We start from the raw sequence: 20,000 nt of genomic DNA on the forward strand, positions 1-20,000 counted from the left end.
GCCTTGCCTAGTCTATAAAAGGAGTCTGTGTCCCCGGCCCCCTGGGCTTACGGCCATACCACCCTGAGCACGCTCGATCTCGTCTGATCTCGGAAGCTAAGCAGGGTCGGGCCTGTTTAGTACTTGGATGGGAGACCGCCTGGGAATACCAGGTGCTGTAAGCTTTTACACTGCTGCTTCCTTACAAGAAACATGGGCTTGCAATTACGTTGACGCACGGGCACGGGCACAGGCACACGTTAACGTCCTTCTAGTTCCAGCCTTGCTTTGGTTTTCACAGAAAAAAGAGAATGGTGCACCGTTCCTGGTGGCACTGCAATGCCAGGTCAATGCAAGGAGTGAAGAGAGCAAGCCCCAGTTTTCACCTCCCAATGCTCAAAAATGCATTTAATATTTAATCCCCATATAGAGGACATATCAGATATTAAACTGATAAGAACAGATACTACACTTGATCTTAGCCAAGAGGCCGAGAAGCGATGGCCCACAAGTGTGTGGGGCCAACTCAAGATCTTGGCACACAAGTTACTTGTTGTGGTGCCATGTTTTTTAAGTGCGCATAACAAAGGCTGCTGCTGATCACCTCCGCCCCAAGGTGATCTAAGTGCACCTCTGAGCCTTGACGGACAGCTGCTTGACATTTGACACACTCAAAGGGCGTGGCCATACAGCAAAGCCCACCAAAAACAACTTAAACTCTTGAACGTTCGAAAGGCTGACCTTTGAGCTCCTCCACAAGCAGGGGGCCTTGCCTAGTCTATAAAAGGAGTCTGTGTCCCCGGCCCCTGGGCTTACGGCCATACCACCCTGAGCACGCTCGATCTCGTCTGATCTCGGAAGCTAAGCAGGGTCGGGCCTGTTTAGTACTTGGATGGGAGACCGCCTGGGAATACCAGGTGCTGTAAGCTTTTACACTGCTGCTTCCTTACAAGAAACATGGGCTTGCAATTACGTTGACGCACGGGCACACGTTAACGTCCTTCTAGTTTCAGCCTTGGATGTCGCTCTGCAAGCACGTGAGAAGCTTGGAGATGGGCAGCAGCTTACCCATCTCGATGTAGCTTCCTAATACTGGAATATAGTGTAGCAGGTAGTGGAGATAAAGGCTCAAGTGCAGTGTGTTCGAAAGGCTGACTTTTGAGCTCCTCCACGAGCAGGGGGCCTTGCCTAGTCTATAAAAGGAGTCTGTGTCCCCAGCCCGTCGGCTTACGGCCATACCACCCTGAGCACGCCCGATCTCGTCTGATCTCGGAAGCTAAGCAGGGTCGGGCCTGGTTAGTACTTGGATGGGAGACCGCCTGGGAATACCAGGTGCTGTAAGCTTTTACACTGCTGCTTCCTTACAAGAAACATGGGCTTGCAATTACGTTGACGCACGGGCACACGTTAACGTCCTTCTAGTTTCAGCCTTGGATGTCGCTCTGCAAGCACGTGAGAAGCTTGGAGATGGGCAGCAGCTTACCCATCTCGATGTAGCTTCCAAATACTGGAATATAGTGTAGCAGGTAGTGGAGATAAAGGCTCAAGTGCAGTGTGTTCGAAAGGCTGACTTTTGAGCTCCTCCACGAGCAGGGGGCCTTGCCTAGTCTATAAAAGGAGTCTGTGTCCCCAGCCCGTCGGCTTACGGCCATACCACCCTGAGCACGCCCGATCTCGTCTGATCTCGGAAGCTAAGCAGGGTCGGGCCTGGTTAGTACTTGGATGGGAGACCGCCTGGGAATACCAGGTGCTGTAAGCTTTTACACTGCTGCTTCCTTAGAAGAAACATGGGCTTGCAATTACGTTGACGCACGGGCACGGGCACAGGCACACGTTAACGTCCTTCTAGTTCCAGCCTTGCTTTGGTTTTCACAGAAAAAAGAGAATGGTGCACCGTTCCTGGTGGCACTGCAATGCCAGGTCAATGCAAGGAGTGAAGAGAGCAAGCCCCAGTTTTCACCTCCCAATGCTCAAAAATGCATTTAATATTTAATCCCCATATAGAGGACATATCAGATATTAAACTGATAAGAACAGATACTACACTTGATCTTAGCCAAAAGGCCGAGAAGCGATGGCCCACAAGTGTGTGGGGCCAACTCAAGATCTTGGCACACAAGTTACTTGTTGTGGTGCCATGTTTTTTAAGTGCGCATAACAAAGGCTGCTGCTGATCACCTCCGCCCCAAGGTGATCTAAGTGCACCTCTGAGCCTTGACGGACAGCTGCTTGACATTTGACACACTCAAAGGGCGCGGCCATACAGCAAAGCCCACCAAAAACAACTTAAACTCTTGAACGTTCGAAAGGCTGACCTTTGAGCTCCTCCACGAGCAGGGGGCCTTGCCTAGTCTATAAAAGGAGTCTGTGTCCCCAGCCCGTCGGCTTACGGCCATACCACCCTGAGCACGCCCGATCTCGTCTGATCTCGGAAGCTAAGCAGGGTCGGGCCTGGTTAGTACTTGGATGGGAGACCGCCTGGGAATACCAGGTGCTGTAAGCTTTTACACTGCTGCTTCCTTACAAGAAACATGGGCTTGCAATTACGTTGACGCACGGGCACACGTTAACGTCCTTCTAGTTTCAGCCTTGGATGTCGCTCTGCAAGCACGTGAGAAGCTTGGAGATGGGCAGCAGCTTACCCAACTCGATGTAGCTTCCTAATACTGGAATATAGTGTAGCAGGTAGTGGAGATAAAGGCTCAAGTGCAGTGTGTTCGAAAGGCTGACTTTTGAGCTCCTCCACGAGCAGGGGGCCTTGCCTAGTCTATAAAAGGAGTCTGTGTCCCCAGCCCGTCGGCTTACGGCCATACCACCCTGAGCACGCCCGATCTCGTCTGATCTCGGAAGCTAAGCAGGGTCGGGCCTGGTTAGTACTTGGATGGGAGACCGCCTGGGAATACCAGGTGCTGTAAGCTTTTACACTGCTGCTTCCTTACAAGAAACATGGGCTTGCAATTACGTTGACGCACGGGCACGGGCACAGGCACACGTTAACGTCCTTCTAGTTCCAGCCTTGCTTTGGTTTTCACAGAAAAAAGAGAATGGTGCACCGTTCCTGGTGGCACTGCAATGCCAGGTCAATGCAAGGAGTGAAGAGAGCAAGCCCCAGTTTTCACCTCCCAATGCTCAAAAATGCATTTAATATTTAATCCCCATATAGAGGACATATCAGATATTAAACTGATAAGAACAGATACTACACTTGATCTTAGCCAAAAGGCCGAGAAGCGATGGCCCACAAGTGTGTGGGGCCAACTCAAGATCTTGGCACACAAGTTACTTGTTGTGGTGCCATGTTTTTTAAGTGCGCATAACAAAGGCTGCTGCTGATCACCTCCGCCCCAAGGTGATCTAAGTGCACCTCTGAGCCTTGACGGACAGCTGCTTGACATTTGACACACTCAAAGGGCGCGGCCATACAGCAAAGCCCACCAAAAACAACTTAAACTCTTGAACGTTCGAAAGGCTGACCTTTGAGCTCCTCCACGAGCAGGGGGCCTTGCCTAGTCTATAAAAGGAGTCTGTGTCCCCAGCCCGTCGGCTTACGGCCATACCACCCTGAGCACGCCCGATCTCGTCTGATCTCGGAAGCTAAGCAGGGTCGGGCCTGGTTAGTACTTGGATGGGAGACCGCCTGGGAATACCAGGTGCTGTAAGCTTTTACACTGCTGCTTCCTTACAAGAAACATGGGCTTGCAATTACGTTGACGCACGGGCACACGTTAATGTCCTTCTAGTTTCAGCCTTGGATGTCGCTCGGCAAGCATGTGAGAAGCTTGGAGATGGGGAGCAGCTTACCCATCTCGGTGTAGCTTCCTAATACTGGAATAGAGTGTAGCAGGTAGTGGAGATAAAGGCTCAAGTTTAGTGTGTTCGAAAGGCTGACTTTTGAGCTCCTCCACGAGCAGGGGGCCTTGCCTAGTCTATAAAAGGAGTCTGTGTCCCCGGCCCCTGGGCTTACGGCCATACCACCCTGAGCACGCTCGATCTCGTCTGATCTCGGAAGCTAAGCAGGGTCGGGCCTGTTTAGTACTTGGATGGGAGACCGCCTGGGAATACCAGGTGCTGTAAGCTTTTACACTGCTGCTTCCTTACAAGAAACATGGGCTTGCAATTACGTTGACGCACGGGCACACGTTAACGTCCTTCTAGTTTCAGCCTTGGATGTCGCTCTGCAAGCACGTGAGAAGCTTGGAGATGGGCAGCAGCTTACCCATCTCGATGTAGATTCCTAATACTGGAATATAGTGTAGCAGGTAGTGGAGATAAAGGCTCAAGTGCAGTGTGTTCGCAAGGCTGACTTTTGAGCTCCTCCACGAGCAGGGGGCCTTGCCTAGTCTATAAAAGGAGTCTGTGTCCCCAGCCCATTGGCTTACGGCCATACCACCCTGAGCACGCCCGATCTCGTCTGATCTCGGAAGCTAAGCAGGGTCGGGCCTGGTTAGTACTTGGATGGGAGACCGCCTGGGAATACCAGGTGCTGTAAGCTTTTACACTGCTGCTTCCTTACAAGAAACATGGGCTTGCAATTACGTTGACGCACGGGCACATGTTAACGTCCTTCTAGTTTCAGCCTTGGATGTCGCTCTGCAAGCACGTGAGAAGCTTGGAGATGGGGAGCAGCTTACCCATCTCGGTGTAGCTTCCTAATACTGGAATAGAGTGTAGCAGGTAGTGGAGATAAAGGCTCAAGTGCAGTGTGTTCGAAAGGCTGACTTTTGAGCTCCTCCACGAGCAGGGGGCCTTGACTAGTCTATAAAAGGAGTCTGTGTCCCCAGCCCGTTGGCTTACGGCCATACCACCCTGAGCACGCCCGATCTCGTCTGATCTCGGAAGCTATGCAGGGTCGGGCCTGGTTAGTACTTGGATGGGAGACCGCCTGGGAATACCAGGTGCTGTAAGCTTTTACACTGCTGCTTCCTTACAAGAAACATGGGCTTGCAATTACGTTGACGCACGGGCACATGTTAACGTCCTTCTAGTTTCAGCCTTGGATGTCGCTCTGCAAGCACGTGAGAAGCTTGGAGATGGGGAGCAGCTTACCCATCTCGGTGTAGCTTCCTAATACTGGAATAGAGTGTAGCAGGTAGTGGAGATAAAGGCTCAAGTGCAGTGTGTTCGAAAGGCTGACTTTTGAGCTCCTCCACGAGCAGGGGGCCTTGACTAGTCTATAAAAGGAGTCTGTGTCCCCAGCCCGTTGGCTTACGGCCATACCACCCTGAGCACGCCCGATCTCGTCTGATCTCGGAAGCTATGCAGGGTCGGGCCTGGTTAGTACTTGGATGGGAGACCGCCTGGGAATACCAGGTGCTGTAAGCTTTTACACTGCTGCTTCCTTACAAGAAACATGGGCTTGCAATTACTTTGACGCACGGGCACACGTTAACGTCCTTCTAGTTTCAGCCTTGGATGTCGCTCTGCAAGCACGTGAGAAGCTTGGAGATGGGCAGCAGCTTACCCATCTCGATGTAGCTTCCTAATACTGGAATATAGTGTAGCAGGTAGTGGAGATAAAGGCTCAAGTGCAGTGTGTTCGAAAGGCTGACTTTTGAGCTCCTCCACGAGCAGGGGGCCTTGCCTAGTCTATAAAAGGAGTCTGTGTCCCCAGCCCGTCGCCTTACGGCCATACCACCCTGAGCACGCCCGATCTCGTCTGATCTCGGAAGCTAAGCAGGGTCGGGCCTGGTTAGTACTTGGATGGGAGACCGCCTGGGAATACCAGGTGCTGTAAGCTTTTACACTGCTGCTTCCTTACAAGAAACATGGGCTTGCAATTACGTTGACGCACGGGCACGGGCACAGGCACAGGCACACGTTAACGTCCTTCTAGTTCCAGCCTTGCTTTGGTTTTCACAGAAAAAAGAGAATGGTGCACCGTTCCTGGTGGCACTGCAATGCCAGGTCAATGCAAGGAGTGAAGAGAGCAAGCCCCAGTTTTCACCTCCCAATGCTCAAAAATGCATTTAATATTTAATCCCCATATAGAGGACATATCAGATATTAAACTGATAAGAACAGATACTACACTTGATCTTAGCCAAAAGGCCGAGAAGCGATGGCCCACAAGTGTCTGGGGCCAACTCAAGATCTTGGCACACAAGTTACTTGTTGTGGTGCCATGTTTTTTAAGTGCGCATAACAAAGGCTGCTGCTGATCACCTCCGCCCCAAGGTGATCTAAGTGCACCTCTGAGCCTTGACGGACAGCTGCTTGACATTTGACACACTCAAAGGGCGCGGCCATACAGCAAAGCCCACCAAAAACAACTTAAACTCTTGAACGTTCGAAAGGCTGACCTTTGAGCTCCTCCACGAGCAGGGGGCCTTGCCTAGTCTATAAAAGGAGTCTGTGTCCCCACCCCGCCGGCTTACGGCCATACCACCCTGAGCACACCCGGTCTCGTCTGATCTCGGAAGCTAAGCAGGGTCGGGCCTGGTTAGTACTTGGATGGGAGACCGCCTGGGAATACCAGGTGCTGTAAGCTTTTACACTGCTGCTTCCTTACAAGAAACATGGGCTTGCAATTACGTTGACGCACGGGCACACGTTAATGTCCTTCTAGTTTCAGCCTTGGATGTCGCTCGGCAAGCATGTGAGAAGCTTGGAGATGGGGAGCAGCTTACCCATCTCGGTGTAGCTTCCTAATACTGGAATAGAGTGTAGCAGGTAGTGGAGATAAAGGCTCAAGTTTAGTGTGTTCGAAAGGCTGACTTTTGAGCTCCTCCACGAGCAGGGGGCCTTGCCTAGTCTATAAAAGGAGTCTGTGTCCCCGGCCCCTGGGCTTACGGCCATACCACCCTGAGCACGCTCGATCTCGTCTGATCTCGGAAGATAAGCAGGGTCGGGCCTGTTTAGTACTTGGATGGGAGACCGCCTGGGAATACCAGGTGCTGTAAGCTTTTACACTGCTGCTTCCTTACAAGAAACATGGGCTTGCAATTACGTTGACGCACGGGCACACGTTAACGTCCTTCTAGTTTCAGCCTTGGATGTCGCTCTGCAAGCACGTGAGAAGCTTGGAGATGGGCAGCAGCTTACCCATCTCGATGTAGATTCCTAATACTGGAATATAGTGTAGCAGGTAGTGGAGATAAAGGCTCAAGTGCAGTGTGTTCGCAAGGCTGACTTTTGAGCTCCTCCACGAGCAGGGGGCCTTGCCTAGTCTATAAAAGGAGTCTGTGTCCCCAGCCCATTGGCTTACGGCCATACCACCCTGAGCACGCCCGATCTCGTCTGATCTCGGAAGCTAAGCAGGGTCGGGCCTGGTTAGTACTTGGATGGGAGACCGCCTGGGAATACCAGGTGCTGTAAGCTTTTACACTGCTGCTTCCTTACAAGAAACATGGGCTTGCAATTACGTTGACGCACGGGCACATGTTAACGTCCTTCTAGTTTCAGCCTTGGATGTCGCTCTGCAAGCACGTGAGAAGCTTGGAGATGGGGAGCAGCTTACCCATCTCGGTGTAGCTTCCTAATACTGGAATAGAGTGTAGCAGGCAGTGGAGATAAAGGCTCAAGTGCAGTGTGTTCGAAAGGCTGACTTTTGAGCTCCTCCACGAGCAGGGGGCCTTGCCTAGTCTATAAAAGGAGTCTGTGTCCCCAGCCCGTTGGCTTACGGCCATACCACCCTGAGCACGCCCGATCTCGTCTGATCTCGGAAGCTAAGCAGGGTCGGGCCTGGTTAGTACTTGGATGGGAGACCGCCTGGGAATACCAGGTGCTGTAAGCTTTTACACTGCTGCTTCCTTACAAGAAACATGGGCTTGCAATTACGTTGACGCACGGGCACGGGCACAGGCACACGTTAACGTCCTTCTAGTTCCAGCCTTGCTTTGGTTTTCACAGAAAAAAGAGAATGGTGCACCGTTCCTGGTGGCACTGCAATGCCAGGTCAATGCAAGGAGTGAAGAGAGCAAGCCCCAGTTTTCACCTCCCAATGCTCAAAAATGCATTTAATATTTAATCCCCATATAGAGGACATATCAGATATTAAACTGATAAGAACAGATACTACACTTGATCTTAGCCAAAAGGCCGAGAAGCGATGGCCCACAAGTGTCTGGGGCCAACTCAAGATCTTGGCACACAAGTTACTTGTTGTGGTGCCATGTTTTTTAAGTGCGCATAACAAAGGCTGCTGCTGATCACCTCCGCCCCAAGGTGATCTAAGTGCACCTCTGAGCCTTGACGGACAGCTGCTTGACATTTGACACACTCAAAGGGCGCGGCCATACAGCAAAGCCCACCAAAAACAACTTAAACTCTTGAACGTTCGAAAGGCTGACCTTTGAGCTCCTCCACGAGCAGGGGGCCTTGCCTAGTCTATAAAAGGAGTCTGTGTCCCCAGCCCGCCGGCTTACGGCCATACCACCCTGAGCACGCCCGATCTCGTCTGATCTCGGAAGCTAAGCAGGGTCGGGCCTGGTTAGTACTTGGATGGGAGACCGCCTGGGAATACCAGGTGCTGTAAGCTTTTACACTGCTGCTTCCTTACAAGAAACATGGGCTTGCAATTACGTTGACGCACGGGCACACGTTAATGTCCTTCTAGTTTCAACCTTGGATGTCGCTCTGCAAGCATGTGAGAAGCTTGGAGATGGAAAGCAGCTTACCCATCTCGGTGTAGCTTCCTAATACTGGAATAGAGTGTAGCAGGTAGTGGAGATAAAGGCTCAAGTTTAGTGTGTTCGAAAGGCTAACTTTTGAGCTCCTCCACGAGCAGGGGGCCTTGCCTAGTCTATAAAAGGAGTCTGTGTCCCCGGCCCCTGGGCTTACGGCCATACCACCCTGAGCACGCTCGATCTCGTCTGATCTCGGAAGCTAAGCAGGGTCGGGCCTGTTTAGTACTTGGATGGGAGACCGCCTGGGAATACCAGGTGCTGTAAGCTTTTACACTGCTGCTTCCTTACAAGAAACATGGGCTTGCAATTACGTTGACGCACGGGCACGGGCACAGGCACACGTTAACGTCCTTCTAGTTCCAGCCTTGCTTTGGTTTTCACAGAAAAAAGAGAATGGTGCACCGTTCCTGGTGGCACTGCAATGCCAGGTCAATGCAAGGAGTGAAGAGAGCAAGCCCCAGTTTTCACCTCCCAATGCTCAAAAATGCATTTAATATTTAATCCCCATATAGAGGACATATCAGATATTAAACTGATAAGAACAGATACTACACTTGATCTTAGCCAAAAGGCCGAGAAGCGATGGCCCACAAGTGTGTGGGGCCAACTCAAGATCTTGGCACACAAGTTACTTGTTGTGGTGCCATGTTTTTTAAGTGCGCATAACAAAGGCTGCTGCTGATCACCTCCGCCCCAAGGTGATCTAAGTGCACCTCTGAGCCTTGACGGACAGCTGCTTGACATTTGACACACTCAAAGGGCGCGGCCATACAGCAAAGCCCACCAAAAACAACTTAAACTCTTGAACGTTCGAAAGGCTGACCTTTGAGCTCCTCCACGAGCAGGGGGCCTTGCCTAGTCTATAAAAGGAGTCTGTGTCCCCAGCCCGTCGGCTTACGGCCATACCACCCTGAGCACGCCCGATCTCGTCTGATCTCGGAAGCTAAGCAGGGTCGGGCCTGGTTAGTACTTGGATGGGAGACCGCCTGGGAATACCAGGTGCTGTAAGCTTTTACACTGCTGCTTCCTTACAAGAAACATGGGCTTGCAATTACGTTGACGCACGGGCACACGTTAATGTCCTTCTAGTTTCAGCCTTGGATGTCGCTCTGCAAGCATGTGAGAAGCTTGGAGATGGGGAGCAGCTTACCCATCTCGGTGTAGCTTCCTAATACTGGAATAGAGTGTAGCAGGTAGTGGAGATAAAGGCTCAAGTTTAGTGTGTTCGAAAGGCTAACTTTTGAGCTCCTCCACGAGCAGGGGGCCTTGCCTAGTCTATAAAAGGAGTCTGTGTCCCCGGCCCCCTGGGCTTACGGCCATACCACCCTGAGCACGCTCGATCTCGTCTGATCTCGGAAGCTAAGCAGGGTCGGGCCTGTTTAGTACTTGGATGGGAGACCGCCTGGGAATACCAGGTGCTGTAAGCTTTTACACTGCTGCTTCCTTACAAGAAACATGGGCTTGCAATTACGTTGACGCACGGGCACGGGCACAGGCACACGTTAACGTCCTTCTAGTTCCAGCCTTGCTTTGGTTTTCACAGAAAAAAGAGAATGGTGCACCGTTCCTGGTGGCACTGCAATGCCAGGTCAATGCAAGGAGTGAAGAGAGCAAGCCCCAGTTTTCACCTCCCAATGCTCAAAAATGCATTTAATATTTAATCCCCATATAGAGGACATATCAGATATTAAACTGATAAGAACAGATACTACACTTGATCTTAGCCAAAAGGCCGAGAAGCGATGGCCCACAAGTGTGTGGGGCCAACTCAAGATCTTGGCACACAAGTTACTTGTTGTGGTGCCATGTTTTTTAAGTGCGCATAACAAAGGCTGCTGCTGATCACCTCCGCCCCAAGGTGATCTAAGTGCACCTCTGAGCCTTGACGGACAGCTGCTTGACATTTGACACACTCAAAGGGCGCGGCCATACAGCAAAGCCCACCAAAAACAACTTAAACTCTTGAACGTTCGAAAGGCTGACCTTTGAGCTCCTCCACGAGCAGGGGGCCTTGCCTAGTCTATAAAAGGAGTCTGTGTCCCCAGCCCGCCGGCTTACGGCCATACCACCCTGAGCACGCCCGATCTCGTCTGATCTCGGAAGCTAAGCAGGGTCGGGCCTGGTTAGTACTTGGATGGGAGACCGCCTGGGAATACCAGGTGCTGTAAGCTTTTACACTGCTGCTTCCTTACAAGAAACATGGGCTTGCAATTACGTTGACGCACGGGCACACGTTAATGTCCTTCTAGTTTCAGCCTTGGATGTCGCTCTGCAAGCATGTGAGAAGCTTGGAGATGGGGAGCAGCTTACCCATCTCGGTGTAGCTTCCTAATACTGGAATAGAGTGTAGCAGGTAGTGGAGATAAAGGCTCAAGTTTAGTGTGTTCGAAAGGCTAACTTTTGAGCTCCTCCACGAGCAGGGGGCCTTGCCTAGTCTATAAAAGGAGTCTGTGTCCCCGGCCCCTGGGCTTACGGCCATACCACCCTGAGCACGCTCGATCTCGTCTGATCTCGGACGCTAAGCAGGGTCGGGCCTGTTTAGTACTTGGATGGGAGACCGCCTGGGAATACCAGGTGCTGTAAGCTTTTACACTGCTGCTTCCTTACAAGAAACATGGGCTTGCAATTACGTTGACGCACGGGCACACGTTAACGTCCTTCTAGTTTCAGCCTTGGATGTCGCTCTGCAAGCACGTGAGAAGCTTGGAGATGGGCAGCAGCTTACCCATCGCGATGTAGCTTCCTAATACTGGAATATAGTGTAGCAGGTAGTGGAGATAAAGGCTCAAGTGCAGTGTGTTCGAAAGGCTGACTTTTGAGCTCCTCCACGAGCAGGGGGCCTTGCCTAGTTTATAAAAGGAGTCTGTGTCCCCAGCCCGTCGGCTTACGGCCATACCACCCTGAGCACGCCCGATCTCGTCTGATCTCGGAAGCTAAGCAGGGTCGGGCCTGGTTAGTACTTGGATGGGAGACCGCCTGGGAATACCAGGTGCTGTAAGCTTTTACACTGCTGCTTCCTTACAAGAAACATGGGCTTGCAATTATGTTGACGCACGGGCACGGGCACAGGCACACGTTAACGTCCTTCTAGTTCCAGCCTTGCTTTGGTTTTCACAGAAAAAAGAGAATGGTGCACCGTTCCTGGTGGCACTGCAATGCCAGGTCAATGCAAGGAGTGAAGAGAGCAAGCCCCAGTTTTCACCTCCCAATGCTCAAAAATGCATTTAATATTTAATCCCCATATAGAGGACATATCAGATATTAAACTGATAAGAACAGATACTACACTTGATCTTAGCCAAAAGGCCGAGAAGCGATGGCCCACAAGTGTCTGGGGCCAACTCAAGATCTTGGCACACAAGTTACTTGTTGTGGTGCCATGTTTTTTAAGTGCGCATAACAAAGGCTGCTGCTGATCACCTCCGCCCCAGGGTGATCTAAGTGCACCTCTGAGCCTTGACGGTCAGCTGCTTGACATTTGACACACTCAAAGGGCGCGGCCATACAGCAAAGCCCACCAAAAACAACTTAAACTCTTGAACGTTCGAAAGGCTGACCTTTGAGCTCCTCCACGAGCAGGGGGCCTTGCTTGGTCTATAAAAGGAGTCTGTGTCCCCAGCCCGTCGGCTTACGGCCATACCACCCTGAGCACGCCCGATCTCGTCTGATCTCGGAAGCTAAGCAGGGTCGGGCCTGGTTAGTACTTGGATGGGAGACCGCCTGGGAATACCAGGTGCTGTAAGCTTTTACACTGCTGCTTCCTTACAAGAAACATGGGCTTGCAATTACGTTGACGCACGGGCACGGGCACAGGCACACGTTAACGTCCTTCTAGTTCCAGCCTTGCTTTGGTTTTCACAGAAAAAAGAGAATGGTGCACCGTTCCTGGTGGCACTGCAATGCCAGGTCAATGCAAGGAGTGAAGAGAGCAAGCCCCAGTTTTCACCTCCCAATGCTCAAAAATGCATTTAATATTTAATCCCCATATAGAGGACATATCAGATATTAAACTGATAAGAACAGATACTACACTTGATCTTAGCCAAAAGGCCGAGAAGCGATGGCCCACAAGTGTCTGGGGCCAACTCAAGATCTTGGCACACAAGTTACTTGTTGTGGTGCCATGTTTTTTAAGTGCGCATAACAAAGGCTGCTGCTGATCACCTCCGCCCCAAGGTGATCTAAGTGCACCTCTGAGCCTTGACGGACAGCTGCTTGACATTTGACACACTCAAAGGGCGCGGCCATACAGCAAAGCCCACCAAAAACAACTTAAACTCTTGAACGTTCGAAAGGCTGACCTTTGAGCTCCTCCACGAGCAGGGGGCCTTGCCTAGTCTATAAAAGGAGTCTGTGTCCCCAGCCCGCCGGCTTACGGCCATACCACCCTGAGCACGCCCGATCTCGTCTGATCTCGGAAGCTAAGCAGGGTCGGGCCTGGTTAGTACTTGGATGGGAGACCGCCTGGGAATACCAGGTGCTGTAAGCTTTTACACTGCTGCTTCCTTACAAGAAACATGGGCTTGCAATTACGTTGACGCACGGGCACGGGCACGGGCACAGGCACACGTTAACGTCCTTCTAGTTCCAGCCTTGCTTTGGTTTTCACAGAAAAAAGAGAATGGTGCACCGTTCCTGGTGGCACTGCAATGCCAGGTCAATGCAAGGAGTGAAGAGAGCAAGCCCCAGTTTTCACCTCCCAATGCTCAAAAATGCATTTAATATTTAATCCCCATATAGAGGACATATCAGATATTAAACTGATAAGAACAGATACTACACTTGATCTTAGCCAAAAGGCCGAGAAGCGATGGCCCACAAGTGTGTGGGGCCAACTCAAGATCTTGGCACACAAGTTACTTGTTGTGGTGCCATGTTTTTTAAGTGCGCATAACAAAGGCTGCTGCTGATCACCTCCGCCCCAAGGTGATCTAAGTGCACCTCTGAGCCTTGACGGACAGCTGCTTGACATTTGACACACTCAAAGGGCGCGGCCATACAGCAAAGCCCACCAAAAACAACTTAAACTCTTGAACGTTCGAAAGGCTGACCTTTGAGCTCCTCCACGAGCAGGGGGCCTTGCCTAGTCTATAAAAGGAGTCTGTGTCCCCAGCCCGCCGGCTTACGGCCATACCACCCTGAGCACGCCCGATCTCGTCTGATCTCGGAAGCTAAGCAGGGTCGGGCCTGGTTAGTACTTGGATGGGAGACCGCCTGGGAATACCAGGTGCTGTAAGCTTTTACACTGCTGCTTCCTTACAAGAAACATGGGCTTGCAATTACGTTGACGCACGGGCACACGTTAATGTCCTTCTAGTTTCAGCCTTGGATGTCGCTCTGCAAGCATGTGAGAAGCTTGGAGATGGGGAGCAGCTTACCCATCTCGGTGTAGCTTCCTAATACTGGAATAGAGTGTAGCAGGTAGTGGAGATAAAGGCTCAAGTTTAGTGTGTTCGAAAGGCTAACTTTTGAGCTCCTCCACGAGCAGGGGGCCTTGCCTAGTCTATAAAAGGAGTCTGTGTCCCCGGCCCCTGGGCTTACGGCCATACCACCCTGAGCACGCTCGATCTCGTCTGATCTCGGACGCTAAGCAGGGTCGGGCCTGTTTAGTACTTGGATGGGAGACCGCCTGGGAATACCAGGTGCTGTAAGCTTTTACACTGCTGCTTCCTTACAAGAAACATGGGCTTGCAATTACGTTGACGCACGGGCACACGTTAACGTCCTTCTAGTTTCAGCCTTGGATGTCGCTCTGCAAGCACGTGAGAAGCTTGGAGATGGGCAGCAGCTTACCCATCGCGATGTAGCTTCCTAATACTGGAATATAGTGTAGCAGGTAGTGGAGATAAAGGCTCAAGTGCAGTGTGTTCGAAAGGCTGACTTTTGAGCTCCTCCACGAGCAGGGGGCCTTGCCTAGTTTATAAAAGGAGTCTGTGTCCCCAGCCCGTCGGCTTACGGCCATACCACCCTGAGCACGCCCGATCTCGTCTGATCTCGGAAGCTAAGCAGGGTCGGGCCTGGTTAGTACTTGGATGGGAGACCGCCTGGGAATACCAGGTGCTGTAAGCTTTTACACTGCTGCTTCCTTACAAGAAACATGGGCTTGCAATTATGTTGACGCACGGGCACGGGCACAGGCACACGTTAACGTCCTTCTAGTTCCAGCCTTGCTTTGGTTTTCACAGAAAAAAGAGAATGGTGCACCGTTCCTGGTGGCACTGCAATGCCAGGTCAATGCAAGGAGTGAAGAGAGCAAGCCCCAGTTTTCACCTCCCAATGCTCAAAAATGCATTTAATATTTAATCCCCATATAGAGGACATATCAGATATTAAACTGATAAGAACAGATACTACACTTGATCTTAGCCAAAAGGCCGAGAAGCGATGGCCCACAAGTGTCTGGGGCCAACTCAAGATCTTGGCACACAAGTTACTTGTTGTGGTGCCATGTTTTTTAAGTGCGCATAACAAAGGCTGCTGCTGATCACCTCCGCCCCAGGGTGATCTAAGTGCACCTCTGAGCCTTGACGGTCAGCTGCTTGACATTTGACACACTCAAAGGGCGCGGCCATACAGCAAAGCCCACCAAAAACAACTTAAACTCTTGAACGTTCGAAAGGCTGACCTTTGAGCTCCTCCACGAGCAGGGGGCCTTGCTTGGTCTATAAAAGGAGTCTGTGTCCCCAGCCCGTCGGCTTACGGCCATACCACCCTGAGCACGCCCGATCTCGTCTGATCTCGGAAGCTAAGCAGGGTCGGGCCTGGTTAGTACTTGGATGGGAGACCGCCTGGGAATACCAGGTGCTGTAAGCTTTTACACTGCTGCTTCCTTACAAGAAACATGGGCTTGCAATTACGTTGACGCACGGGCACGGGCACAGGCACACGTTAACGTCCTTCTAGTTCCAGCCTTGCTTTGGTTTTCACAGAAAAAAGAGAATGGTGCACCGTTCCTGGTGGCACTGCAATGCCAGGTCAATGCAAGGAGTGAAGAGAGCAAGCCCCAGTTTTCACCTCCCAATGCTCAAAAATGCATTTAATATTTAATCCCCATATAGAGGACATATCAGATATTGAACTGATAAGAACAGATACTACACTTGATCTTAGCCAAAAGGCCGAGAAGCGATGGCCCACAAGTGTCTGGGGCCAACTCAAGATCTTGGCACACAAGTTACTTGTTGTGGTGCCATGTTTTTTAAGTGCGCATAACAAAGGCTGCTGCTGATCACCTCCGCCCCAAGGTGATCTAAGTGCACCTCTGAGCCTTGACGGACAGCTGCTTGACATTTGACACACTCAAAGGGCGCGGCCATACAGCAAAGCCCACCAAAAACAACTTAAACTCTTGAACGTTCGAAAGGCTGACCTTTGAGCTCCTCCACGAGCAGGGGGCCTTGCCTAGTCTATAAAAGGAGTCTGTGTCCCCAGCCCGCCGGCTTACGGCCATACCACCCTGAGCACGCCCGATCTCGTCTGATCTCGGAAGCTAAGCAGGGTCGGGCCTGGTTAGTACTTGGATGGGAGACCGCCTGGGAATACCAGGTGCTGTAAGCTTTTACACTGCTGCTTCCTTACAAGAAACATGGGCTTGCAATTACGTTGACGCACGGGCACGGGCACGGGCACAGGCACACGTTAACGTCCTTCTAGTTCCAGCCTTGCTTTGGTTTTCACAGAAAAAAGAGAATGGTGCACCGTTCCTGGTGGCACTGCAATGCCAGGTCAATGCAAGGAGTGAAGAGAGCAAGCCCCAGTTTTCACCTCCCAATGCTCAAAAATGCATTTAATATTTAATCCCCATATAGAGGACATATCAGATATTAAACTGATAAGAACAGATACTACACTTGATCTTAGCCAAAAGGCCGAGAAGCGATGGCCCACAAGTGTCTGGGGCCAACTCAAGATCTTGGCACACAAGTTACTTGTTGTGGTGCCATGTTTTTTAAGTGCGCATAACAAAGGCTGCTGCTGATCACCTCCGCCCCAAGGTGATCTAAGTGCCCCTCTGAGCCTTGACGGACAGCTGCTTGACATTTGACACACTCAAAGGGCGCGGCCATACAGCAAAGCCCACCAAAAACAACTTAAACTCTTGAACGTTCGAAAGGCTGACCTTTGAGCTCCTCCACGAGCAGGGGGCCTTGCCTAGTCTATAAAAGGAGTCTGTGTCCCCAGCCCGTCGGCTTACGGCCATACCACCCTGAGCACGCCCGATCTCGTCTGATCTCGGAAGCTAAGCAGGGTCGGGCCTGGTTAGTACTTGGATGGGAGACCGCCTGGGAATACCAGGTGCTGTAAGCTTTTACACTGCTGCTTCCTTACAAGAAACATGGGCTTGCAATTACATTGACGCACGGGCACACGTTAATGTCCTTCTAGTTTCAGCCTTGGATGTCGCTCTGCAAGCATGTGAGAAGCTTGGAGATGGGGAGCAGCTTACCCATCTCGGTGTAGCTTCCTAATACTGGAATAGAGTGTAGCAGGTAGTGGAGATAAAGGCTCAAGTTTAGTGTGTTCGAAAGGCTAACTTTTGAGCTCCTCCACGAGCAGGGGGCCTTGCCTAGTCTATAAAAGGAGTCTGTGTCCCCGGCCCCCTGGGCTTACGGCCATACCACCCTGAGCACGCTCGATCTCGTCTGATCTCGGAAGCTAAGCAGGGTCGGGCCTGTTTAGTACTTGGATGGGAGACCGCCTGGGAATACCAGGTGCTGTAAGCTTTTACACTGCTGCTTCCTTACAAGAAACATGGGCTTGCAATTACGTTGACGCACGGGCACGGGCACAGGCACACGTTAACGTCCTTCTAGTTCCAGCCTTGCTTTGGTTTTCACAGAAAAAAGAGAATGGTGCACCGTTCCTGGTGGCACTGCAATGCCAGGTCAATGCAAGGAGTGAAGAGAGCAAGCCCCAGTTTTCACCTCCCAATGCTCAAAAATGCATTTAATATTTAATCCCCATATAGAGGACATATCAGATATTAAACTGATAAGAACAGATACTACACTTGATCTTAGCCAAAAGGCCGAGAAGCGATGGCCCACAAGTGTCTGGGGCCAACTCAAGATCTTGGCACACAAGTTACTTGTTGTGGTGCCATGTTTTTTAAGTGCGCATAACAAAGGCTGCTGCTGATCACCTCCGCCCCAAGGTGATCTAAGTGCACCTCTGAGCCTTGACGGACAGCTGCTTGACATTTGACACACTCAAAGGGCGCGGCCATACAGCAAAGCCCACCAAAAACAACTTAAACTCTTGAACGTTCGAAAGGCTGACCTTTGAGCTCCTCCACGAGCAGGGGGCCTTGCCTAGTCTATAAAAGGAGTCTGTGTCCCCAGCCCGCCGGCTTACGGCCATACCACCCTGAGCACGCCCGATCTCGTCTGATCTCGGAAGCTAAGCAGGGTCGGGCCTGGTTAGTACTTGGATGGGAGACCGCCTGGGAATACCAGGTGCTGTAAGCTTTTACACTGCTGCTTCCTTACAAGAAACATGGGCTTGCAATTACGTTGACGCACGGGCACACGTTAATGTCCTTCTAGTTTCAGCCTTGGATGTCGCTCTGCAAGCATGTGAGAAGCTTGGAGATGGGGAGCAGCTTACCCATCTCGGTGTAGCTTCCTAATACTGGAATAGAGTGTAGCAGGTAGTGGAGATAAAGGCTCAAGTTTAGTGTGTTCGAAAGGCTAACTTTTGAGCTCCTCCACGAGCAGGGGGCCTTGCCTAGTCTATAAAAGGAGTCTGTGTCCCCGGCCCCTGGGCTTACGGCCATACCACCCTGAGCACGCTCGATCTCGTCTGATCTCGGACGCTAAGCAGGGTCGGGCCTGTTTAGTACTTGGATGGGAGACCGCCTGGGAATACCAGGTGCTGTAAGCTTTTACACTGCTGCTTCCTTACAAGAAACATGGGCTTGCAATTACGTTGACGCACGGGCACACGTTAACGTCCTTCTAGTTTCAGCCTTGGATGTCGCTCTGCAAGCACGTGAGAAGCTTGGAGATGGGCAGCAGCGTACCCATCGCGATGTAACTTCCTAATACTGGAATATAGTGTAGCAGGTAGTGGAGATAAAGGCTCAAGTGCAGTGTGTTCGAAAGGCTGACTTTTGAGCTCCTCCACGAGCAGGGGGCCTTGCCTAGTCTATAAAAGGAGTCTGTGTCCCCAGCCCGTCGGCTTACGGCCATACCACCCTGAGCACGCCCGATCTCGTCTGATCTCGGAAGCTAAGCAGGGTCGGGCCTGGTTAGTACTTGGATGGGAGACCGCCTGGGAATACCAGGTGCTGTAAGCTTTTACACTGCTGCTTCCTTACAAGAAACATGGGCTTGCAATTACGTTGACGCACGGGCACGGGCACAGGCACACGTTAACGTCCTTCTAGTTCCAGCCTTGCTTTGGTTTTCACAGAAAAAAGAGAATGGTGCACCGTTCCTGGTGGCACTGCAATGCCAGGTCAATGCAAGGAGTGAAGAGAGCAAGCCCCAGTTTTCACCTCCCAATGCTCAAAAATGCATTTAATATTTAATCCCCATATAGAGGACATATCAGATATTAAACTGATAAGAACAGATACTACACTTGATCTTAGCCAAAAGGCCGAGAAGCGATGGCCCACAAGTGTCTGGGGCCAACTCAAGATCTTGGCACACAAGTTACTTGTTGTGGTGCCATGTTTTTTAAGTGCGCATAACAAAGGCTGCTGCTGATCACCTCCGCCCCAGGGTAATCTAAGTGCACCTCTGAGCCTTGACGGTCAGCTGCTTGACATTTGACACACTCAAAGGGCGCGGCCATACAGCAAAGCCCACCAAAAACAACTTAAACTCTTGAACGTTCGAAAGGCTGACCTTTGAGCTCCTCCACGAGCAGGGGGCCTTGCTTGGTCTATAAAAGGAGTCTGTGTCCCCAGCCCGTCGGCTTACGGCCATACCACCCTGAGCACGCCCGATCTCGTCTGATCTCGGAAGCTAAGCAGGGTCGGGCCTGGTTAGTACTTGGATGGGAGACCGCCTGGGAATACCAGGTGCTGTAAGCTTTTACACTGCTGCTTCCTTACAAGAAACATGGGCTTGCAATTACGTTGACGCACGGGCACGGGCACAGGCACACGTTAACGTCCTTCTAGTTCCAGCCTTGCTTTGGTTTTCACAGAAAAAAGAGAATGGTGCACCGTTCCTGGTGGCACTGCAATGCCAGGTCAATGCAAGGAGTGAAGAGAGCAAGCCCCAGTTTTCACCTCCCAATGCTCAAAAATGCATTTAATATTTAATCCCCATATAGAGGACATATCAGATATTAAACTGATAAGAACAGATACTACACTTGATCTTAGCCAAAAGGCCGAGAAGCGATGGCCCACAAGTGTCTGGGGCCAACTCAAGGTCTTGGCAC

At 51.3% G+C, this 20,000-nt stretch overlaps 52 non-coding genes across 52 annotated transcripts; 36 read left to right on the forward strand and 16 right to left on the reverse strand.

Moving 5' to 3' along the window:
• Positions 1–45: 45 nt before the first annotated feature.
• Positions 46–164, forward strand: LOC131477736 (5S ribosomal RNA). The gene has a single exon (XR_009244059.1). It is a non-coding gene; the product is annotated as a 5S ribosomal RNA (ribosomal RNA).
• Positions 165–288: 124 nt separating this feature from the next.
• On the reverse strand, positions 289–481 carry LOC131442468 (U2 spliceosomal RNA). Its single transcript, XR_009233041.1, has one exon. It is a non-coding gene; the product is annotated as a U2 spliceosomal RNA (small nuclear RNA).
• A 308-nt stretch (positions 482–789) lies between these two features.
• On the forward strand, positions 790–908 carry LOC131477737 (5S ribosomal RNA). Its single transcript, XR_009244060.1, has one exon. It is a non-coding gene; the product is annotated as a 5S ribosomal RNA (ribosomal RNA).
• A 296-nt stretch (positions 909–1,204) lies between these two features.
• LOC131476350 (5S ribosomal RNA) lies at positions 1,205–1,323 on the forward strand. Its single transcript, XR_009242724.1, has one exon. It is a non-coding gene; the product is annotated as a 5S ribosomal RNA (ribosomal RNA).
• Positions 1,324–1,619: 296 nt separating this feature from the next.
• On the forward strand, positions 1,620–1,738 carry LOC131476352 (5S ribosomal RNA). The gene has a single exon (XR_009242725.1). It is a non-coding gene; the product is annotated as a 5S ribosomal RNA (ribosomal RNA).
• A 124-nt stretch (positions 1,739–1,862) lies between these two features.
• On the reverse strand, positions 1,863–2,055 carry LOC131441863 (U2 spliceosomal RNA). The gene has a single exon (XR_009232457.1). It is a non-coding gene; the product is annotated as a U2 spliceosomal RNA (small nuclear RNA).
• A 308-nt stretch (positions 2,056–2,363) lies between these two features.
• On the forward strand, positions 2,364–2,482 carry LOC131476353 (5S ribosomal RNA). Its single transcript, XR_009242726.1, has one exon. It is a non-coding gene; the product is annotated as a 5S ribosomal RNA (ribosomal RNA).
• Positions 2,483–2,778: 296 nt separating this feature from the next.
• Positions 2,779–2,897, forward strand: LOC131476354 (5S ribosomal RNA). Its single transcript, XR_009242727.1, has one exon. It is a non-coding gene; the product is annotated as a 5S ribosomal RNA (ribosomal RNA).
• Positions 2,898–3,021: 124 nt separating this feature from the next.
• Positions 3,022–3,214, reverse strand: LOC131441864 (U2 spliceosomal RNA). The gene has a single exon (XR_009232458.1). It is a non-coding gene; the product is annotated as a U2 spliceosomal RNA (small nuclear RNA).
• Positions 3,215–3,522: 308 nt separating this feature from the next.
• On the forward strand, positions 3,523–3,641 carry LOC131476355 (5S ribosomal RNA). The gene has a single exon (XR_009242728.1). It is a non-coding gene; the product is annotated as a 5S ribosomal RNA (ribosomal RNA).
• Positions 3,642–3,937: 296 nt separating this feature from the next.
• On the forward strand, positions 3,938–4,056 carry LOC131477738 (5S ribosomal RNA). Its single transcript, XR_009244061.1, has one exon. It is a non-coding gene; the product is annotated as a 5S ribosomal RNA (ribosomal RNA).
• Positions 4,057–4,352: 296 nt separating this feature from the next.
• Positions 4,353–4,471, forward strand: LOC131476356 (5S ribosomal RNA). Its single transcript, XR_009242729.1, has one exon. It is a non-coding gene; the product is annotated as a 5S ribosomal RNA (ribosomal RNA).
• A 296-nt stretch (positions 4,472–4,767) lies between these two features.
• Positions 4,768–4,886, forward strand: LOC131477840 (5S ribosomal RNA). Its single transcript, XR_009244160.1, has one exon. It is a non-coding gene; the product is annotated as a 5S ribosomal RNA (ribosomal RNA).
• Positions 4,887–5,182: 296 nt separating this feature from the next.
• LOC131477841 (5S ribosomal RNA) lies at positions 5,183–5,301 on the forward strand. The gene has a single exon (XR_009244161.1). It is a non-coding gene; the product is annotated as a 5S ribosomal RNA (ribosomal RNA).
• Positions 5,302–5,597: 296 nt separating this feature from the next.
• LOC131477601 (5S ribosomal RNA) lies at positions 5,598–5,716 on the forward strand. Its single transcript, XR_009243930.1, has one exon. It is a non-coding gene; the product is annotated as a 5S ribosomal RNA (ribosomal RNA).
• A 130-nt stretch (positions 5,717–5,846) lies between these two features.
• On the reverse strand, positions 5,847–6,039 carry LOC131441865 (U2 spliceosomal RNA). The gene has a single exon (XR_009232459.1). It is a non-coding gene; the product is annotated as a U2 spliceosomal RNA (small nuclear RNA).
• Positions 6,040–6,347: 308 nt separating this feature from the next.
• On the forward strand, positions 6,348–6,466 carry LOC131477057 (5S ribosomal RNA). The gene has a single exon (XR_009243412.1). It is a non-coding gene; the product is annotated as a 5S ribosomal RNA (ribosomal RNA).
• Positions 6,467–6,762: 296 nt separating this feature from the next.
• LOC131440797 (5S ribosomal RNA) lies at positions 6,763–6,881 on the forward strand. The gene has a single exon (XR_009231482.1). It is a non-coding gene; the product is annotated as a 5S ribosomal RNA (ribosomal RNA).
• Positions 6,882–7,177: 296 nt separating this feature from the next.
• Positions 7,178–7,296, forward strand: LOC131476357 (5S ribosomal RNA). The gene has a single exon (XR_009242730.1). It is a non-coding gene; the product is annotated as a 5S ribosomal RNA (ribosomal RNA).
• A 296-nt stretch (positions 7,297–7,592) lies between these two features.
• LOC131476358 (5S ribosomal RNA) lies at positions 7,593–7,711 on the forward strand. Its single transcript, XR_009242731.1, has one exon. It is a non-coding gene; the product is annotated as a 5S ribosomal RNA (ribosomal RNA).
• Positions 7,712–7,835: 124 nt separating this feature from the next.
• On the reverse strand, positions 7,836–8,028 carry LOC131441866 (U2 spliceosomal RNA). The gene has a single exon (XR_009232460.1). It is a non-coding gene; the product is annotated as a U2 spliceosomal RNA (small nuclear RNA).
• Positions 8,029–8,336: 308 nt separating this feature from the next.
• LOC131476360 (5S ribosomal RNA) lies at positions 8,337–8,455 on the forward strand. The gene has a single exon (XR_009242733.1). It is a non-coding gene; the product is annotated as a 5S ribosomal RNA (ribosomal RNA).
• Positions 8,456–8,751: 296 nt separating this feature from the next.
• LOC131477739 (5S ribosomal RNA) lies at positions 8,752–8,870 on the forward strand. The gene has a single exon (XR_009244062.1). It is a non-coding gene; the product is annotated as a 5S ribosomal RNA (ribosomal RNA).
• Positions 8,871–8,994: 124 nt separating this feature from the next.
• On the reverse strand, positions 8,995–9,187 carry LOC131441867 (U2 spliceosomal RNA). Its single transcript, XR_009232461.1, has one exon. It is a non-coding gene; the product is annotated as a U2 spliceosomal RNA (small nuclear RNA).
• A 308-nt stretch (positions 9,188–9,495) lies between these two features.
• Positions 9,496–9,614, forward strand: LOC131476361 (5S ribosomal RNA). The gene has a single exon (XR_009242734.1). It is a non-coding gene; the product is annotated as a 5S ribosomal RNA (ribosomal RNA).
• Positions 9,615–9,911: 297 nt separating this feature from the next.
• LOC131477740 (5S ribosomal RNA) lies at positions 9,912–10,030 on the forward strand. The gene has a single exon (XR_009244063.1). It is a non-coding gene; the product is annotated as a 5S ribosomal RNA (ribosomal RNA).
• Positions 10,031–10,154: 124 nt separating this feature from the next.
• Positions 10,155–10,347, reverse strand: LOC131441869 (U2 spliceosomal RNA). The gene has a single exon (XR_009232463.1). It is a non-coding gene; the product is annotated as a U2 spliceosomal RNA (small nuclear RNA).
• A 308-nt stretch (positions 10,348–10,655) lies between these two features.
• On the forward strand, positions 10,656–10,774 carry LOC131476362 (5S ribosomal RNA). The gene has a single exon (XR_009242735.1). It is a non-coding gene; the product is annotated as a 5S ribosomal RNA (ribosomal RNA).
• A 296-nt stretch (positions 10,775–11,070) lies between these two features.
• LOC131441080 (5S ribosomal RNA) lies at positions 11,071–11,189 on the forward strand. The gene has a single exon (XR_009231756.1). It is a non-coding gene; the product is annotated as a 5S ribosomal RNA (ribosomal RNA).
• Positions 11,190–11,485: 296 nt separating this feature from the next.
• LOC131476363 (5S ribosomal RNA) lies at positions 11,486–11,604 on the forward strand. Its single transcript, XR_009242736.1, has one exon. It is a non-coding gene; the product is annotated as a 5S ribosomal RNA (ribosomal RNA).
• A 124-nt stretch (positions 11,605–11,728) lies between these two features.
• On the reverse strand, positions 11,729–11,921 carry LOC131441870 (U2 spliceosomal RNA). The gene has a single exon (XR_009232464.1). It is a non-coding gene; the product is annotated as a U2 spliceosomal RNA (small nuclear RNA).
• A 308-nt stretch (positions 11,922–12,229) lies between these two features.
• On the forward strand, positions 12,230–12,348 carry LOC131476364 (5S ribosomal RNA). Its single transcript, XR_009242737.1, has one exon. It is a non-coding gene; the product is annotated as a 5S ribosomal RNA (ribosomal RNA).
• Positions 12,349–12,472: 124 nt separating this feature from the next.
• On the reverse strand, positions 12,473–12,665 carry LOC131441871 (U2 spliceosomal RNA). The gene has a single exon (XR_009232465.1). It is a non-coding gene; the product is annotated as a U2 spliceosomal RNA (small nuclear RNA).
• Positions 12,666–12,973: 308 nt separating this feature from the next.
• On the forward strand, positions 12,974–13,092 carry LOC131476366 (5S ribosomal RNA). The gene has a single exon (XR_009242739.1). It is a non-coding gene; the product is annotated as a 5S ribosomal RNA (ribosomal RNA).
• Positions 13,093–13,222: 130 nt separating this feature from the next.
• LOC131441872 (U2 spliceosomal RNA) lies at positions 13,223–13,415 on the reverse strand. The gene has a single exon (XR_009232466.1). It is a non-coding gene; the product is annotated as a U2 spliceosomal RNA (small nuclear RNA).
• Positions 13,416–13,723: 308 nt separating this feature from the next.
• LOC131476367 (5S ribosomal RNA) lies at positions 13,724–13,842 on the forward strand. Its single transcript, XR_009242740.1, has one exon. It is a non-coding gene; the product is annotated as a 5S ribosomal RNA (ribosomal RNA).
• A 296-nt stretch (positions 13,843–14,138) lies between these two features.
• LOC131441081 (5S ribosomal RNA) lies at positions 14,139–14,257 on the forward strand. The gene has a single exon (XR_009231757.1). It is a non-coding gene; the product is annotated as a 5S ribosomal RNA (ribosomal RNA).
• Positions 14,258–14,553: 296 nt separating this feature from the next.
• On the forward strand, positions 14,554–14,672 carry LOC131476368 (5S ribosomal RNA). The gene has a single exon (XR_009242741.1). It is a non-coding gene; the product is annotated as a 5S ribosomal RNA (ribosomal RNA).
• A 124-nt stretch (positions 14,673–14,796) lies between these two features.
• On the reverse strand, positions 14,797–14,989 carry LOC131441873 (U2 spliceosomal RNA). Its single transcript, XR_009232467.1, has one exon. It is a non-coding gene; the product is annotated as a U2 spliceosomal RNA (small nuclear RNA).
• A 308-nt stretch (positions 14,990–15,297) lies between these two features.
• Positions 15,298–15,416, forward strand: LOC131476369 (5S ribosomal RNA). Its single transcript, XR_009242742.1, has one exon. It is a non-coding gene; the product is annotated as a 5S ribosomal RNA (ribosomal RNA).
• Positions 15,417–15,540: 124 nt separating this feature from the next.
• Positions 15,541–15,733, reverse strand: LOC131442592 (U2 spliceosomal RNA). Its single transcript, XR_009233162.1, has one exon. It is a non-coding gene; the product is annotated as a U2 spliceosomal RNA (small nuclear RNA).
• A 308-nt stretch (positions 15,734–16,041) lies between these two features.
• Positions 16,042–16,160, forward strand: LOC131476370 (5S ribosomal RNA). Its single transcript, XR_009242743.1, has one exon. It is a non-coding gene; the product is annotated as a 5S ribosomal RNA (ribosomal RNA).
• Positions 16,161–16,290: 130 nt separating this feature from the next.
• LOC131441874 (U2 spliceosomal RNA) lies at positions 16,291–16,483 on the reverse strand. Its single transcript, XR_009232468.1, has one exon. It is a non-coding gene; the product is annotated as a U2 spliceosomal RNA (small nuclear RNA).
• Positions 16,484–16,791: 308 nt separating this feature from the next.
• LOC131476372 (5S ribosomal RNA) lies at positions 16,792–16,910 on the forward strand. The gene has a single exon (XR_009242745.1). It is a non-coding gene; the product is annotated as a 5S ribosomal RNA (ribosomal RNA).
• A 297-nt stretch (positions 16,911–17,207) lies between these two features.
• Positions 17,208–17,326, forward strand: LOC131477743 (5S ribosomal RNA). The gene has a single exon (XR_009244065.1). It is a non-coding gene; the product is annotated as a 5S ribosomal RNA (ribosomal RNA).
• A 124-nt stretch (positions 17,327–17,450) lies between these two features.
• LOC131441875 (U2 spliceosomal RNA) lies at positions 17,451–17,643 on the reverse strand. Its single transcript, XR_009232469.1, has one exon. It is a non-coding gene; the product is annotated as a U2 spliceosomal RNA (small nuclear RNA).
• Positions 17,644–17,951: 308 nt separating this feature from the next.
• On the forward strand, positions 17,952–18,070 carry LOC131476373 (5S ribosomal RNA). The gene has a single exon (XR_009242746.1). It is a non-coding gene; the product is annotated as a 5S ribosomal RNA (ribosomal RNA).
• A 296-nt stretch (positions 18,071–18,366) lies between these two features.
• Positions 18,367–18,485, forward strand: LOC131441083 (5S ribosomal RNA). The gene has a single exon (XR_009231759.1). It is a non-coding gene; the product is annotated as a 5S ribosomal RNA (ribosomal RNA).
• Positions 18,486–18,781: 296 nt separating this feature from the next.
• LOC131476374 (5S ribosomal RNA) lies at positions 18,782–18,900 on the forward strand. Its single transcript, XR_009242747.1, has one exon. It is a non-coding gene; the product is annotated as a 5S ribosomal RNA (ribosomal RNA).
• A 124-nt stretch (positions 18,901–19,024) lies between these two features.
• Positions 19,025–19,217, reverse strand: LOC131441876 (U2 spliceosomal RNA). The gene has a single exon (XR_009232470.1). It is a non-coding gene; the product is annotated as a U2 spliceosomal RNA (small nuclear RNA).
• A 308-nt stretch (positions 19,218–19,525) lies between these two features.
• Positions 19,526–19,644, forward strand: LOC131476375 (5S ribosomal RNA). Its single transcript, XR_009242748.1, has one exon. It is a non-coding gene; the product is annotated as a 5S ribosomal RNA (ribosomal RNA).
• A 124-nt stretch (positions 19,645–19,768) lies between these two features.
• LOC131441877 (U2 spliceosomal RNA) lies at positions 19,769–19,961 on the reverse strand. Its single transcript, XR_009232471.1, has one exon. It is a non-coding gene; the product is annotated as a U2 spliceosomal RNA (small nuclear RNA).
• Between the last annotated feature and the right edge of the window lie 39 nt (positions 19,962–20,000).

Source organism: Solea solea, chromosome 16, assembly GCF_958295425.1.
Source record: "Solea solea chromosome 16, fSolSol10.1, whole genome shotgun sequence".
NCBI lineage: Eukaryota > Metazoa > Chordata > Actinopteri > Pleuronectiformes > Soleidae > Solea > Solea solea.